We start from the raw sequence: 17,082 nt of genomic DNA, 5'->3' as shown, positions 1-17,082 counted from the left end.
ATTGGACTAGAATAGGGATCCCACTGATCCATGGAAACTTGATATGACAGGGCTATTCCTGCTCAGTGGAGAAAAGAAAAAATTGATTATCCATTTGGGAGAAAATGAAATTGGATCCCTACATTCTAAATATATTAAAGATATAAATGTGAAATGCAAAGCTGTAGAACTTTTTTTTTTATAAGTTACTACCCAGTGAAGTTGAAGACGGGCCTGCCCCCAGTCTCTCAGGTCCACTGTTGGCTGTATGTCAAGCATCTGGAGGAGCCTCTGAATGCTGATGACAACAGTGCTCCCAAGAGCCCACATGGAAAACAACCCAACTGTCCATTCACAGAAGAAAATATGGGAGGATCCGTTTTTTAACTTGAAGAAGCAACTGATTTCTTAGGATGTAAAAATACAAACCATAAAAAATGAACCTAGCTTTACTTAAATTATTACCTTTTGTTTATCTTAAGACACCATAAAATGTTAAGTCACTAAGCAAAACTGGGAGTGGATATGTGAACACATTTACTTGACAAAGGATTATTACATAAAATATAAAGAATTACTCCCAAATCAGTGAGGAAAAGACAAGCAACTAAATAGAAAAGTTAGCAAAATAAGCACTTCAAAGAAGAGAGAAACTGAATGCCCAACAGACATAAAAAGATACTCAAAATCATTTGTAATCATGGAAATGTATATTTAAATTGCAATGAAATACTGTTTGTTTGTTTTTTTCCTAAAGATTTTATTTATTTGACAGAGAGAGAGAGACGCAGCAAGAGAGGGAACACAAGCAGGGGGAGTGGGAGAGGGAGAAGCAGGCTTCCCACCGAGCAGGGAGCCCGATGCGGGGCTCGATCCCAGGACAGTGGGATCATGACCTGAGCCGAAGGCAGACGCTTAACGACTGAGCTACTCAGCCCCAAAATACTGTTTTTTTAAGATTTTTTATTTTAAAGATTTTTTTTTAAATTTATTCATTTGAGACAGACAGATACAGAGAGAGAGAGCACAAGCAGGGGGAAGTGCAGAGGCAGAGGGAGAAACAGGCTCCCCGCCAAGCAGGGAGCCCAATGCAGGACTCGATCCCAGGACCCTGGGATCATGACCCGAGCCTGAGGCCCAACCCTCTGAGCCACTCAGGCGCCCCTAAGATTTTTTATTTTAGAGAGAGAGAGCACACACACGAGCAAGCGGGGGGGCGGGGCATAGGGAGAAAGAATTCCCAAGCAGAGTCCCCACTGAGTGGGGAGCCTGATGGGGGGCTCGACCCCAGGACCCTGAAATCAAGAGCTGGACAGTCAACTGACAGCCATCCAGACGCCCCTACAATGAAATACTGTTTTACACCTACCAGACTAAAGTATCAGGTGTTGGTAAGAATCTGGATCAATACTGTGGATTTTCTGTACGTGTTGGTGTAACCACTTTGGGAAACAATTTGACATGACCCAGTGAAGCTGAAGACGGGACAACCCAAATGTCCATTCACAGAGTAAAATGTACTGTTATTCAACAACTAGATACAGTAGTAACATTGAGTCATCACTGAGAATTGGGGGGTTTGATGAAATATATCTGTATCTGTCAAAGCTCATCAAATTATGTAATTAGGATGGGTGCATTTTGTTGCACGTACCGTATGCCTCAATAAAGTTTGCTTTACAAACGAGTGACCCGTAGCTGTGTCAACATGGGTTTAATTCCAGGGTGCGGTGTTGAAGGAGAAAGCAGGGTTGCCCAGCAATTCTCAAGTGTTGCTCCATCCATATCCAAAACGCTTCATAAAAAGGCTTGAAAGCCTGAAAACCTAAACACCACGAGTGAGAGAGATGCTGTGGTACAAATATAAAGAAGGAGAACACCACAGAATCTGGGAGCAGAACTCCGGGGAGGCCCCTGTGTCCGGTGAGGGAGGGATGAAGGTTGTAACTTCGGGAGGGCCATGCCAGTCGGAGCTGGCTTCCTAACACTCTTGGTGGTGAGGACGCTGGTGTTCAACTTTCACAGTGGTTTTTGTTTTAATGCCTTGTACACATGTTATAAATATTGACATCTTTTCAAAGGTTGAGGTATAAAATAATTAGTTAATAGAATATAAATCTGACAAAAGTGATGCTGAAGACAGGATGAAAAGATTTTAAAAATGAAAAATTATGAAAGGACTGACGTTATGAAGGAAAGACCGGGAAGTTTCAACGTCTGTTTATGAGAAGAGAATAGAAAGAGTGGGCAGTCTTTGAAGAGATGAAGCATAAGAATATTCTAGAATTGAGAAAGGCCTGAGCCCCCAATATCAAGCCACAAAACCAGCCCAAAGCAAGATAAATAAAACTAAATTTATACATAGACCCATCATAGTGAGAAAAATAGATTAAAAGAGATTTAAAAATAACAAATAGAATTGACTTATGGTAGGTTTTTCAACAGCCATAACAGAAGCCAGAAAAACTTGAAAAACATTTTCAAAGAGCTGAGAAAAAATAACTATCAGCCAAATATAGATGAAACCCACTGCTCATTGTGGTGTTCAAGAATGACAGAAAATAAAAATATTTTCACAAATCTCATGAGAGACATGATACCAACAAACTTTCACTAAAACAAACTATTAAGGACACAATTAAGAAAATAAAATGAAACCATGAAGGAAAAACTAAGCTCAACAAGGAATGATAAAGAAAATAATAAACACCTGGGAACTCTAAAGAAACATTTACTACTGTAAAATAATGTTAGTAATGTTGTGGAATTATTGGGGTTAAAACACAAGAAGGAACTTAAAACACTAAACAACAAGTAAGTTGGGCAGAGCAGAGTGATAAGAATTTTTTTTAAGGATGATTTAAACTATAAGGAACAAACTCAATTTTCTTTTGACTTATATCCAACAAATGCAATTTCCTAGTGACAAGATATTTCATTGAAAGTCCTAATGGCAATTACTATGAACGTCTTTGAATTTGGTAGGAGAGCTTCTTGCTCATCTGAGCAAAGAAATGAGCCAGAAATTCAAATTCATGATGACAAGATGCAGAGTATGCACATATCTAACCTAATCTGACATTAACCCATCTGGTAAGTGCTTTTTTTTTTTTTTTTAAGATTTATTTATTTATTTATTTGACAGAGAGAGAGCACAAATAGGCAGAGTATTGGGCAGAGGAAGAGGGAGAAGCAGGCTCCCAGCCAGGCAAGGAGCCTGATGCGGGGCTCGATCCCAGGACCCTGGGATCATGACCCCAGCCAAAGGCAGACGCTTAACTGACTGAGCCACCCAGGCGCCCCTGGTAAGTGGTTTTTGTACCTATGTAGTAATTGGCCCGTTAATATATCCCAATCTTTCTTCACAACAAAGAATAGTGACTTTATATTATCAAAAGCACTGAGTCATCCCTCTTTTCTGTTTTTTAAACATTTTTTATTTAAATTCAATTAATTAACATATAAGGTTTTATTGGTTTCAGAGGTAGAGGTCAGTGATTCATCAGTCTTGTATAACACACAGTGCTCATTACATCACGTGCCCTCAATGTCCATCATCCAGTTACCCCATCCAACCACCCCTCTCCCCTCCAGCAACCCTCAGTTTGTTTCCTATGATTAAGAGTCTCTTATGGTTTATCTCCCTCTCTGGTTTCATCTTGTTTTATTTTTTCCTCTTTCCCTATGATCCTCTGTTTTGTTTCTTAAATTCCACATATGAGTGAGATCACATGATAATTGTCTTTCTGTGATTTACTTATTTCACTTAGCATAATATCCTCTAGTTCCATCCACATCATTGCATTTTTTGATGGCTGTGTAATTGTCCATTGTATATATATACTACATCTTTATCCATTCATCAATTGATGGACATCTGGACTCTTTCCATGATTTGGCTATTGTGGACATTGCTGCTATGAACATTGGGGTGCACATGCCCCTTCGGATCACTACATTTGTATCTTTGGGGTAAATACCCAGTAGTGCAATTGCTGGGTCATAGAGTAGCTCTATTTTTAACTTCTTGAGGAACCTCCATACTGTTTTCCAGAGTGGCTGCACCAGCTTGCATTCCCACCAACAGTGTAGGAGGGTTCCCCTTTCTCTGCATCCTCACCAACATCTGTGAGATCCTGACTTGTTTATTTGAGCCCTTCTGACTGGTGTGAGGTGGTATCTCATTGTGGTTTTGATTTGGATTTCCCTGATACCGAGTGATGTTGAGCATTTTTTCATGTGTCTGTTGGCCATTTGGATGTCTTCTTTGGAAAAATGTCTGTTCATGTCTTCTGCCCATTTCTTGATTGGATTATTTGTTCTTTGGGTGTTGAGTTTAGTAAGTTCTTTATAGATTTTGAATACTAGCCCCTTATCTGATATGTCATTTGCAAAACTCTCCCATTTTGTCAGTTGTCTTTTGGTTTTGTCAACTGTTTCCTTCGCTGTACAAAAGCTTTTTATCTTAAGTTCCAATAGTTCATTTTTGCCTTTGTTTCCCTTGTCTTTGAAGATGTTGCGTTATTTATGTGTCTCCATATGTCTTCTCATTCCAGACCAGCAGCCATATGGTATGCTCCTCTCCTGGCCTCATGCAGGTGGGCAGGTGGGCTCATGCAGGTGGGCAGATGGGCTCATGCCTGTGGGCAGGTGGGCTCATGCCCGTGGGCAGGAGAACTTCGCCTCAGCTACAGCCACACACTCGCCTCCCAGCCACATTCCGCAGTCACATCAAGCCCTGTTGCTAAACCCAGTGTCACTGGATTAGGAAAGTATACCTCATCCTTAGGGAAGACATAGCAAAGGCAAAAAACAAACAAAAAACTCCAGAATATTCAACTAAAAGTCTTTTAAATCATAAACACATTTTTTTTACATTGCAAGATAAAGTGGTCTCAAGATTATTTCAACAGCCCACCCAGAGGGGTGTCTGAGTGGCAGTTAGTTACGCAACTGACTCGGTTTTGGCTCAGTTCATGATCTCAGGGTCATGGGATTGAGCCCTGCATCAGGCTCTGTGATCCTCGGGGAGTCTGCTTGAGATTCTCTCTCTGCCCCTCCCCTGCCATTGTCTTTCTCTCTCTAAAGAAAAAAAAAAGGTAGCCCAGAAATGTTGTCAGGGACCCAGGTTTTTCATGTTCTTACCCTTCCTCTGTTGGTCTTCTTCCTGAGGTGTGTCATCAGAGGTCACAGCTGACCTTCCCAGTGTCATTCACAGAACAGCAGCTAAGTAGGAAAGAACCTTTCTCAAAACTCTCATCAGCAAGAAAAAGTCTTTCCCAAAAGCTTCCAGTGATTCCCCCTTCAACTAAACAGCCACAACTGGGTCACATAATTACCCTACACAAATCTTCACTGAAGGGGATAGGACACATCTTGGATGTTGGTCTAAGGCCCGCCAAAAAACGTGAGAGCTTCTCTTTTATATAAAGACAGCTGTTGTCCAGTAAAAGAGAATAAAGCTTAAAAGCCACAGAACTGAACATGTTCAACACAGGGAGAAGATGAGCAAATGAAGAAAAATTTTAAAAAAAGAAAATGCCTGGGTTTTGCAAATGAGAGACAATACTGGACGGTCCTTGTGGTAGATGATTATTATTCACAAGTATTTGCTGCCTTTTCCTGGGGTAAGATTATTACTCCCAGGGGTAAGATTACTTCCTGGGGTGAGATCATTACTCCCCCTGTTCCACAGGCCTCAGATTTGCCTCATTCACTTCACCCTGGATAATGAAATGCGCAGAATTGACACGTTACGGTCCGTGACTTGCTGTCTCTTTCTTCTCCTGTCGGGACCACCGCGCTTCAGGTAGAGACGGCTCCACCCCCCTGGGCCAGACCGGGATGGACAGATAGCTTCGGCAACAAGTGGGTCTTTGTTTGGCAAGTCGCTCGGACTCCTGGGGTGGTTCGCTCTCACAGCACTTGGGACACGCTGTACCCATCATGTGACTGGGCTAACATCAGAAAGTGAGTTCACGTCCTGACTCCACTGCTTGGTTATCCGAGCGAACCTGAACAGGCCCCTTAATTTGGCTGGCGTCGAATGTAAAACAGGGACCGTTCTTTATATGCTCCGCATCTTGGGGTTGCCGTCGGAGTTCAAGGAGGAAGTGAGTTTAAAAGCTTCCGGTAAATGGGGCGCCTGGGTGGCTCAGGGGGCGCCTGGGTGGCTCAGTCGGTTAAGCCGCTGCCTTCGGCTCAGGTCATGATCCCGGCGTCCTGGGATCGAGCCCCACATCTGGCTCCCCGTTCAGGGGAGAGCCTGCTTCTCCCTCTCTCTCTGCCTGCCGCTCTGCCTACTCGTGCTCTCTTTCTATCAAATAAATAAAATCTTTAAAAAAAAAAAAAAAAGCTTCCGGGAAATGCTGAAGCGCTATAGAAACGCGAGACCCTTATGGGATCACGTTCACATCAAGTCTGGGCTCAGCGACGGGGGCCGTTGTAGCCCCTGAACCGCTGTGCGCCCTTGGCTCAGCCACCGACAGGCACTCATTCAAACTGGCCTCCAGAGAAGGTCTTGTTGCTCAAAGCGGAACGGAAAAAACGATGCATTAAAAGGTCCTTTTTGAAGCGGGCATTTTGTTGGGCTCCGTGGCTTCGCTGGTCAAAGCGCCTGTCTTGTAAACAGGAGACCCTGGGGTCGACTCCCGGCGGGGCCTCCGCCGAGGTGCCCCTTTTAGCGAACGTCTCGGTGGCCGGGGGAGGGATGGAGAAGTGGTCCCAATGACGGTACGACAGCGCCCCGCGCCCAGCTCCTCCGCCCCCAGAAAAGACCGGACTCTAAGCTGAAACCTCGGCGATTCTTCTTCCCATCACAAAAGGTCGTTTTCCGGGGAAATTCGGCTGTCTCCGCCTCCTGCACGGGACAGTGGCCCCCGGAGGGGCTCTGGCAGGTGCAGCGCGGGTGGCGCTCGGGCGCGTCCCCTGCCGCGGGCGGGGCGGAGCTGGAGAGCCCAGAGCCCCCCCCTCTCGCGGGAGAGCCCCCCCAGGAGAGAGCCCCCCCCCCGGGAGAGAGTCCCTCCTCCGGGAGAGAGCCCCCTCCCCCAGGAGAGAGCCCCTCCCCGGGAGACAGCCCCCCCGGGAGAGAGTCCCTACCCCAGGAGAGAGCCCCCCCCGGGAGACAGCCCCCCCGGGAGAGAGTCCCTCCCCCAGGAGAGAGCCCCCCCGGGAGAGAGCCCCCCACCCCGGAGAGAGTCCCTCCCCCGGGAGAGAGCCCCCCCCGGAGAGAGGCCCCCCCCGGGAGAGAGCCCCTCCCCCGGAGAGAGCACCCCCCGGGAGAGAGTCCCTCCCCCGAGAGAGCCCCCTCCCCCGGGAGAGAGCCCCCCCCGGGAGAGAGTCCCTCCCCCGAGAGAGAGCCCCCTCCCCCGGGAGAGAGCCCCCCCCCGGGAGAGAGTCCCTCCCCCGAGAGAGAGCCCCCTCCCCCGGGAGAGAGCCCCCCCCGGGAGAGAGTCCCTCCTCCGGGAGAGAGCCCCCCCCCGGGAGAGAGTCCCTCCTCCGGGAGAGAGCCCCCTCCCCCGGGAGAGAGCCCCCCACTCCGGAGAGAGTCCCTCCCCCGGGAGAGAGCCCCCCACTCCGGAGAGAGCCCCCCACCCCGGAGAGAGCCCCCCCCGGAGAGAGGCCCCCTCCGGAGAGAGGCCCCCCCCGGGAGAGAGCCCCTCCCCCGGAGAGAGGCCCCCCCGGGAGAGAGCCCCTCCCCCGGAGAGAGCACCCCCCGGGAGACAGCCCCCCCGGGAGAGAGTCCCTCCCCCAGGAGAGAGCCCCCCCCCCGGGAGACAGCCCCCCCGGGAGAGAGTCCCCCCCGGGAGAGAGCCCCCCACCCCGGAGAGAGTCCCTCCCCCGGGAGAGAGCCCCCCCCCGGAGAGAGGCCCCCCCGGGAGAGAGTCCCCCCCGGGAGAGAGCCCCCCACCCCGGAGAGAGTCCCTCCCCCGGGAGAGAGCCCCCCCCGGAGAGAGGCCCCCCCCGGGAGAGAGCCCCTCCCCCGGAGAGAGGCCCCCCCCCGGGAGAGAGCCCCTCCCCCGGAGAGAGGCCCCCCCCCGGGAGAGAGCCCCTCCCCCGGAGAGAGGCCCCCCCGGGAGAGATTCCCCCCCAGGGGAGAGCCCCCCCCCCCGGGAGACAGCCCCCCCGGGAGAGAGCCCCCCACCCCGGAGAGAGTCCCTCCCCCGGGAGAGAGCCCCCCCCCCCGGAGAGAGGCCCCCCCCGGGAGAGAGCCCCTCCCCCGGGAGAGAGCCCCCTACCCCGGGAGAGAGCCCCTCCCCCGAGAGAGAGCCCCCTCCCCCGGGAGAGAGCCCCCCCTCCGGAGAGAGTCCCTCCCCCGGGAGAGAGCCCCCCACTCCGGAGAGAGCCCCCCACCCCGGAGAGAGCCCCCCCCGGAGAGAGGCCCCCCCGGAGAGAGGCCCCCCCCGGGAGAGAGCCCCTCCCCCGGAGAGAGCACCCCCCGGGAGAGAGTCCCTCCCCCAGGGGAGAGCGCCCCCCCGGAGAGAGCCCCTCCCCCGGAGAGAGGTCTCCCCGGGAGAGAGCCCCTCCCCCGGAGAGAGCACCCCCCGGGAGACAGCCCCCCCGGGAGAGAGTCCCTCCCCCAGGAGAGAGCCCCTCCCCGGGAGACAGCCCCCCCGGGAGAGAGTCCCCCCCGGGAGAGAGCCCCCCACCCCGGAGAGAGTCCCTCCCCCGGGAGAGAGCCCCCCCCCCGGAGAGGCCCCCCCGGGAGAGAGTCCTCCCCGGGAGAGAGCCCCCCACCCCGGAGAGAGTCCCTCCCCCGGGAGAGAGCACCCCCCGGGAGAGATTCCCCCCCAGGGGAGAGCGCCCCCTCCGCAGCCAGGGGTGGAGTCCGCCTCAAACAAGAAAGAGCTATCACCATTTCTGAGGTTTTTGCGAAACATTTCTCTGACGCGCGAACCAACACTGATGATCGGGAGTAGGTGTCGCGGGAGGTAATCCCGGCGCCTCCGCGCGGCCAGGACACGCAGGGGACGCGGTGCGCTCTGGTCTGCCCCCGCCGGTCCTCGGGGACCCCACACGCGCCCTACCGCGGCTGTGTGGTGCCGGGCACGAGCCAGCCTCCCGGCCGTGTTTGTCGAATGAATAAATGACCTTGGACCAAGGAAGGGACGACGTCTCAAGGTCTCGTCCGCACGTTTCCTTCCGGATCCGCAGGCAGCCTCTCCCCTCCCCTCCCTCTCTGCGGCCCCGCCCCTACTCCTCTCCTTCCCGCTAGCGCTCCCCCTCCCCCGCTGTCGTCCCTCCTTCGTGATTGGCTGACGAGCTGGACACCCTTGGGGGAGACCCGCTCGAGACCGGGGGCACAGGGCGGGGGGAGGCAGGAAGTACGCGAGGGTCCGCGAGGGGCGGGAGCGGGCCTGGGGGGCGCCGGGCCAGCTCCCTCTGCCGCGACCCCGCTCCCCGTACCGGGGTCCCCACCGCCCGAGGCGGGGCGCGCAGCTGGCCCTCGCTGCCCCCAGACCGTGGAAGTTTCCTTTTAAATAACAATTCGTTTAAAGTCGCAATGACAATATTATAGTAACAACAGAATATAATATTTAATTTCCCAATGTAACGTTGAATGAACTACAGCAACTCAGAATACTCACTCCGGTATGATTTTATTTCTGTAAATTGAAAAACACGAAACTATTGTTTGTGGATACACATGTATTTAGTAAAGCAAAAAATATGAACAAAAAGAATACCAACGATTACAGGATCCCGGCTATTTCTGCAGAATGAGATCGGGCTGCATTTTCATTTCCTATTTCTTAAACAAAATTCGAACAGCATATAATACTGTGAGTTTCCCCCTGCAATATAAACAGGAATTCCTGGTACAGTCTTTCCCATTGAAACTCCAAGGCTTTTTTCCCTTTGATGATGATGACGATGATGATGATGATGATGATGTGTTGTTGTTGTTTTTTTACCGGAAGACCCGGTTTTTGCCCTACAACGACGCATCTACCCTCAAGTATGAGAAGATTAGAAACCTGCTGATGAAGATTCAGTGGTTGTCCTTCCCTTACTGCAGTGACAGCATTGGACGGTAGGAGAATACGGTCCTTTAGTGGGGACCCAGCAGATGGGATTACGCACCGCGCTCCACACGTGTCAATCGATGGGCAGCTTGAAGGAAAGGCATGTTGCGGACAACATGAATTTCGAATGTCTTGCATTCCATCCTGATGCCACCTGGCCCGCCTGATGCCTGATGCCTGATGCCTGATGCCAAAAGTATTTTAAACCTAAAGATAAAGTCTTATTAGAAGTAAATTTTCTGACAGTTCCCGTGTGAGCTTGTGTACAGGTACAACTTCCACTGATCTGAAAATGGGATGTACGTGAATACAGGTACACTTCTGCTGAACCTGAAATAGGATATGGTCACCTGAAAAATACGCCTATCAATGGCACTTTCCCTCTTCTCTATGAATTGACAATCCTCCCCGGGCTCAGAGCTCAAGGAACAGGGCAGCTAATATAATACTGTTGGGTTAATAATGAAGATATGGAGTGTTCCCATATTCCAGCATCCTCCATTGATTTTGAGCACCAAGTGTGGACTAGAAGAGAAGGAGCGGTACTTGGGTGTCACCAACTGGCCGTCTAGATAGCACCCAAGATGGGGTGAGGTCAAGGGCACCTCACTGGTCTCTGAAGTTGTGGGGGGAGAAAACAGCCTGAGAAAAAGATGTCAGACAGGAGCACAAGTGCCTAAGAACAAACATTACGATCGCTTTATCTGTCACTAATGAGAGTATCCATGCTTATATATCAAAAAAATAACAGAAAATAATGTTGCAAACCAGGATTTTCAGCTTCTCCAAATGTGAGGAACTCCGTATTATCCTATTTGCTCACAACATGTTATAAAATGTACCGCAGTACAGGAACATGGAAGTGACTGTCTCTTTTGAGAGGACACACTCAGATCAGGTGAGACTGAACCCCAGCCCGCATGGAAGAGCAGAAAGCAAAGCTTGATGGCCACTTGCCTTTCGGTCACCAGCCCTCTTCCCTTTCTTATACACAAGCTTCTTTTATAAAACAATGTGTGATATGTATTTTATTATATATACACAAAATAAATAACAATAGATAATAACATTATGTAGGCTTTAAATGTTACCCTTTAAAATATTATTAATCTTATCAAGCATATTATAAGACTGAGTTCTTACTACTTTGATTTAACATCAATTTGAATATTATGAAGAACAAATGATTCGCATATAGACAAGAGCACATCAGGAAAAAAATGTGAAAAAGTACTCTTTTTTATTTATTTTTATTATTTTTTTAAAGATTTTATTTATTTATTTGACAGAGAGCATAAGTAGGCAGAGTGGTAGGCAGAGGGAGAGGGAGAAGCAGGCTCTCCGCCGAGCAGGAGCCGGATGTGGGGCTTGATTCCAGGACCCCAGGATCATGACCCGAGCTGAAGTCAGCCGCTTAACCGACTGAGCCACCCAGGCGCCCCAAAAGTACTCTTTTAAATTAAGACTTTTTTGGGGGGGGGACAGTTTTAGGTTCACAGGAAAATTGAGGGGAAGATACAGAGATTTCCCATAAGATTCCTTCCCCTAGCCATGCATAGGTTCCCCAGTGATCAACATCCTGCACCTGAGTGATACATTTGTTTGAATTAATGAAACTACATCCACACATTATTACCCAAAGTTCATCATTTACATTGCAATTCGCTCTTTTTATACATTCTATGGGTTTGGACAAATGTGACATGTACCCGTCATTATGGTATCATAGAGAGTACTTTTTCACTGCCCTAAAAATTCTTGGTGCTTTGTGGGAAAGGAGGACCTCAGTGGGTAAAAGAGACCATAAGAATGGGAACACGCATGAATGGCAACAGCTCTATGTGAGTGAGAAAAGCCAGTTATTCCGGCCATCAGCCTGTGATGGTGACGGTGGACAAGAGAGGCCTGCTGAGGTCCGTTCTCCCATCCCCCACAGTCCCCTAGTTAACGCCTCCCTAGGATCTGTGCTAATAGGCACACAGACACAGTTCCCTGCTGCCCCTCACGTCATGGCTTTCTCGAGCGGTTTGTTCCTCCTTGCTTCCGCATACTTTACATTCCATGATAATGGGACCGAATCCGCCCAGACTCGGGCTTCAGCTCCCTGCCGGCTCTTCTTGCTGGTCCTGGTGGTACAGCCCCTTCGGGCCTCTCATTGCTCCAAGTTACCGGACTCTGAGTGATCGTTTCGTCTCTCGACAAGCACGCTGTGCAGCAGTGATTCACCTATCCATCCCTCCTCTCTACCGAGAAAGCCTGGCAACCACTGAACTCTTGACTGTCTCCATGGTTTTGCCTTTTCCAGATTGTCCTGTAGTTGAAATCGGGCAGTATGCAGACTTTAAGACAGGCTTCTTTCACGTAGTCATATGCATTTCAGGTTCCTCAATATCTTTTCATGGCTTGATAGCTCATTTCTTTTTATCTCTGAATAATACTCCATTGTCTGGAAGCAGCACAGATTTTTTTACCAGTCACCTACTGAAGGACATCTTGATTGCTTCCAAGTTTGGAAATTATGAGTAAAGCTACCATCAACACCTACGTGCAGCTTTTTGGATGGACGTAAGTTTTCAGTTCCTTTGGGTAAAGAACAATGAGTGTGATTGCTAGATCATATGGTAAGAGTATGTTTAGTTTTGTCTTCTAAAGCAGCTGCACGTTCTGCCTTCCCACCGAGAATGAAGGAGATCTCCCGTCGCTTCACATCCTTGCCAGCTATTTGCTGTTGTCAGTGTTCTGGATTTCGGCCATGCTAACTGGGATGCGGTACTTAGTATCTCATTGTTGCTTTAATTTGTATTTACCCGGTGACATACAATGTGGAGCATTTTTTCTCGTATGCTTGTTTGCCATCTGTATCTCTTTAGTGAGATGTCTTTTAAGGTCTTTGACCTATTTTTAAATCGAGTTCTTTTGTTTTTGAATTTTAAGAGTTCTTTGTATATTTTGAATATTGGTTCTTTATCAGATATGTATTTTGAGGGGCACCTGGGTGGCTCAGTCAGTTAAGCATCTGCCTTCAGGTCATGATGTCAGGGTCCTGAGATCGAGTCCCAAGTCCCCCATCGGGCTCCTTGTTCGGCAGGGAACCTGCTTCTCCCTCTCCCTCTGTAGCTCCCCTTGTTCGTGTGCTCATCTCTCTCTCTCCCTCACTCTGACAAATAAATAAAATCTTTTAAAAAAATGCTCATCTACTTAACTACTTAAGAATGCTGTACCACCAAGCCAGTTACTTCAAATCGAATTCCTTTCTGTCTTTTTGAGACCGATTTTTATCTGGGAAAATAGTTGCTTTAATTACACAAAATGCACAAGAACATTGACTGCAGTAGGATGGAAACTGATGTCCTTAAAGAGACTGGAGCGTAATCCAGAGACTTGGGTCATTTGACGTTCTACCATGTTGGAGAAATGTATGCAAGTAGTTTTACCTTTTAAAAGATGCGAGAATGTATTTTGTACGAAGGCTGGGTTGAAAGCCCATACGTTTTTGTTGCTGTTGTTGTTGTTTGGGTTTTTTGCCCCCTCTCTATGGAATATGCATTTGGACTGTCCACTCAATTCCTACCTATGAAAGATCACTTTCCCATCCTTCCAAATCAACCACCACATAAGGAGCTTTCTCAACTGACTGTGGGCCATGCTTCTGCTTCAGATTGTTGCTGTGAGCTTTGTTCCCTGTGTTGTCTGTGCTAAGACGCCACAGTTGAAAGGACTGAACTTACAGAGGAACAATCATCCTATTGTAAGAAAATCGGTCCTTGAGCAAGTGAGTAGAAATTCCACTGGCCTCCGTGGCTCTGGCGTTTCCACAGTGTTGAAATAAAGGCTTGTGTTTAACAGCTGAGTTTGTTGGGAAGTTGTTTCTCATCTACCTTTTTATCTAGTTTGTCATATTTCATCCTTTGCTGTTTTCAGCTTGTCCATTTCTTTTCTGTGTAATTACAGATGTATGGAAATCACATATGCTGCTTGCAACAGTATTTTTAGGAGAGTTAAACACCCTTGCCATGACTCAGCAAGTCCAGTCCTAAGTACACATCTCTCCTGTAATCATTCGGCTGAAAGTAAGTGCTCCATCCCATTTGGTTTAAATCATAGGACTGATAATACTACACATGCACCAGGAGGATATGAAAAAGTTTATTATATAATGAGGCTTTCTGGGGAGAGCAGACAAATCTCCCAAACAGGTCCAAAAATGGTTTGAGAGAGCAAGAAGGGGTGAGTAGCTTCGGCTGTGATTGTGGTTGGAGGGTGGGGCTGGGGTGAAGGTTCTTGAGTGGGAACCAGGGACGTGCAGTCTGACCTTCCCACTGGTGCCAAGAGAGGGACCTTGTGCTCTTTCTCATGAGCTGGTTTAGATGTGAGTAAGCAGTGATGAGTCTTGGAAGCTATCAGCAAACATCAGTAATAGTCAACCTCTTAATTACAATACCAAAAAAATTTGTGCACAAGTCCACATATACAAAAAAAAATTTACAAGAGTGGTGGATTTTTTTTTCTTTTAGAGAGAGGGGAGAGAGAGAGCGGGGGAGGAGCAGAAGGAGAGAGAGACAGAGAATCTTAAGCCGGTGACACAGGGTTTGATCTCATGACACTGAATCATGACCTGAGTCAAAATCAAGAATCGATGCTTAACAGACTGAGCCACCCAGTGCCCTACAACGGTGTTCTTAATAGCTGAATTCATGATATCCCCAAATTGAAAACAAACCAAATGTCCATCATCAGCAGAATGGATAAATAAATTGTGACATATTCGTACAATTCAACAAAAAAGAACATTGTTAAATGCAACATGGATGAATCTCACCTGTTGCTACACAAGAGCAGCCAGGCATAACAGTACATATTATATAATTCTATTTATATAAGTTACAAAATGTGCAAAACTAATAAATGATGTCAGAAGTCAAGACAGTGGTTACTCTTATGAAGAAAGTGATTACAAGGTGCATGAGGAGGGCTCCTGGTGTGCCAGTGATATTCTATCTCCTGACATAGCCCAAGTGACAAACTTAGTTCTGGGTCTCATTTGATGGAAACAGTGGCAAGTGGAACAAAAGATCTGGGTGGAAGTTCATAGGTATGCTCTCTTTGTAAATAGTCAGTGATCTGTATATACGTATGTTTGAACACTTTCTTACATGTTTGTTACACTTCAATTAAAAAAAGAAAAAGCCACTAATTAAGGAAGAGAACATTTCCATTTTATAGCTCTTTCACTCTGAGATAACCAGTATAATAATACTTGTGATAATCATTCTCTTTCTTTTATGTACTACTATGTATCCATAAAAAATAGATTATTTAGTATGCTTAGTTTGTAATTTCTATAAATGAAACCATGCTATCTTGTTTTGAGATATTTTCTTGTTATTGAAATATTATCATGTTACTATCTCATTTTGTGTGGTTTCTAGAGTTTTCTTTATTGCATGTAATTGCTTTTGTAAATTGTAACTGCCATCAGGAAGATGTGTTAAAACTCTTTTACTAATTATAATAGTTTATTTTTGTTTATTTAGTTGATCTTGTACACAAGCATACAATCTGTTTTTGTTTTTTTTTTTTTAAAGACAGCTCTGTTTCTTTCTTTCTAGTCATTACACTTTTTTTTTTTTTTTTTCCTTTTGTCTGGTAGGGAATAGAAATGGCAATTATGGCAATTCCTGGTCTACTCCAGGTGTCCCCAGTCTCAAACAGAATGTTTTGAATTTTTTACCTTTAAGTGTTGTTTTCTGCATATTGTTTTTGTATTTTAAAAATCAGGTTAAAGGAATTTCCTTGTCTGTGATTTTCCTTTCTCATGCTGTCTTTGTCTGGCTTTGACATTAGGACAAAGTCATGCTTGTAAAATGAGATGGAAAGGCTTCCCTCTGTTACTATATTTGGAGGTGTTTGTGTCCAGTTGAAATTATTGTCCTTGGAATATTTTGTGGATGTTCTAGATGACAATATCTAGGTTTGGAGTTTTCTCTGTAGGGAAAAAATTGACGATTTATTCAATTTATTGAATGATTTAGGGCTATTTATATGTGTGGCTGCTCAAGAGGACGGCTGTTTCTCGGGTGTGCACGGAATGTCTGGGACCTTCTGGGGCTTCATACAAAGGTCCCTGGACGGCACTGGCGGCTCCCTTCTGCGCGGTTTCCCGGAGGGCCGGGCCTCGGAGGTGCCCTGGATCCCGCCCTACCTGACGCTGTCCCAGCAGCGCTGGGCCAAGCTGAGAGGTCGCAGGAGGGGCTTACTGTCCCCCTCGGAGATTTTCCTTTACTCCCAGGGGTCTCGATTCTTTGAGGTCCTTCTAAAGGTGACCTGAGAGTCTGGCCCTGATCCCAGAGGGACCGTGGTCTCTTCCTCCTGTCTTTACAGCTGGATGCAGCCGGCGGGGCAGTGCAAGTTAGGCACTTTTGTTCACAAAGGAGACGTGGCGTCAGGTTAAAGGCAGGCGTGGGCACGCACTGCATGGAGCACTGGGTGTTATACGCAGACAATGAATCATGGATCAGTACATCAGAAACTAATGATGTGATGTATGGTGACTGACGTAATTTTTTTTTTTTAATTAAAAAAAAGAAGAAAAAGGCAGGAGTGTGGAGGAAATCAGAACTGCTCTTTGCCTTAGCCTGTTACTGCGGGAACTTATTTGGCTTTTGTGAGTGGCCACCACACTCTCTTTGAAGTGGGATTAACGGAGACGGTAACTTTGTTGGGGTACAAAGGGTGACACGTGAATAATCCAGAGAGCCCAGGTTCGCAACACTTGTGGTATTTTTCGCGATGCTAAAACCGTTGGACCACGTGGCCTAATGGATAAGGCGTCTGACTTCGGATCAGAAGATTGAGGGTTCGAATCCCTTCGTGGTTGCGGCTCCCTTTTTCACGCTGTCCGGTGACACTCCGATCCCAGATCCCAGTGTCTGGAAGAAAATGCGACAGTGCGGCCCGGCAGGTGTGCGGGGCCGCGGAGAGGGGCGCGAAGGCTGAGGAGCTCTGCTCTCTCGGCCTCTGCGGCGCGGGTCCTGCTGGGTCGCTTCGGCGGCAATGACCCTCCTCCCCCTTCCCGGTG

The 17,082-nt window shown here is 47.8% G+C and overlaps 2 non-coding genes across 2 annotated transcripts; both read left to right on the top strand.

The window, feature by feature from the left end:
- Positions 1 to 6,567: 6,567 nt before the first annotated feature.
- Positions 6,568 to 6,641, top strand: TRNAT-UGU (transfer RNA threonine (anticodon UGU)). Its single transcript has one exon. It is a non-coding gene; the product is annotated as a tRNA-Thr (tRNA).
- Positions 6,642 to 16,808: 10,167 nt separating this feature from the next.
- On the top strand, positions 16,809 to 16,881 carry TRNAR-UCG (transfer RNA arginine (anticodon UCG)). The gene has a single exon. It is a non-coding gene; the product is annotated as a tRNA-Arg (tRNA).
- Positions 16,882 to 17,082: the final 201 nt, after the last annotated feature.

This window comes from Halichoerus grypus, chromosome 9, assembly GCF_964656455.1.
Source record: "Halichoerus grypus chromosome 9, mHalGry1.hap1.1, whole genome shotgun sequence".
NCBI classification, from domain to species: Eukaryota; Metazoa; Chordata; class Mammalia; order Carnivora; family Phocidae; genus Halichoerus; species Halichoerus grypus.
Note: the sequence above shows the minus strand (reverse complement) of the source record. Positions and strands in the feature narration are given on the sequence as shown.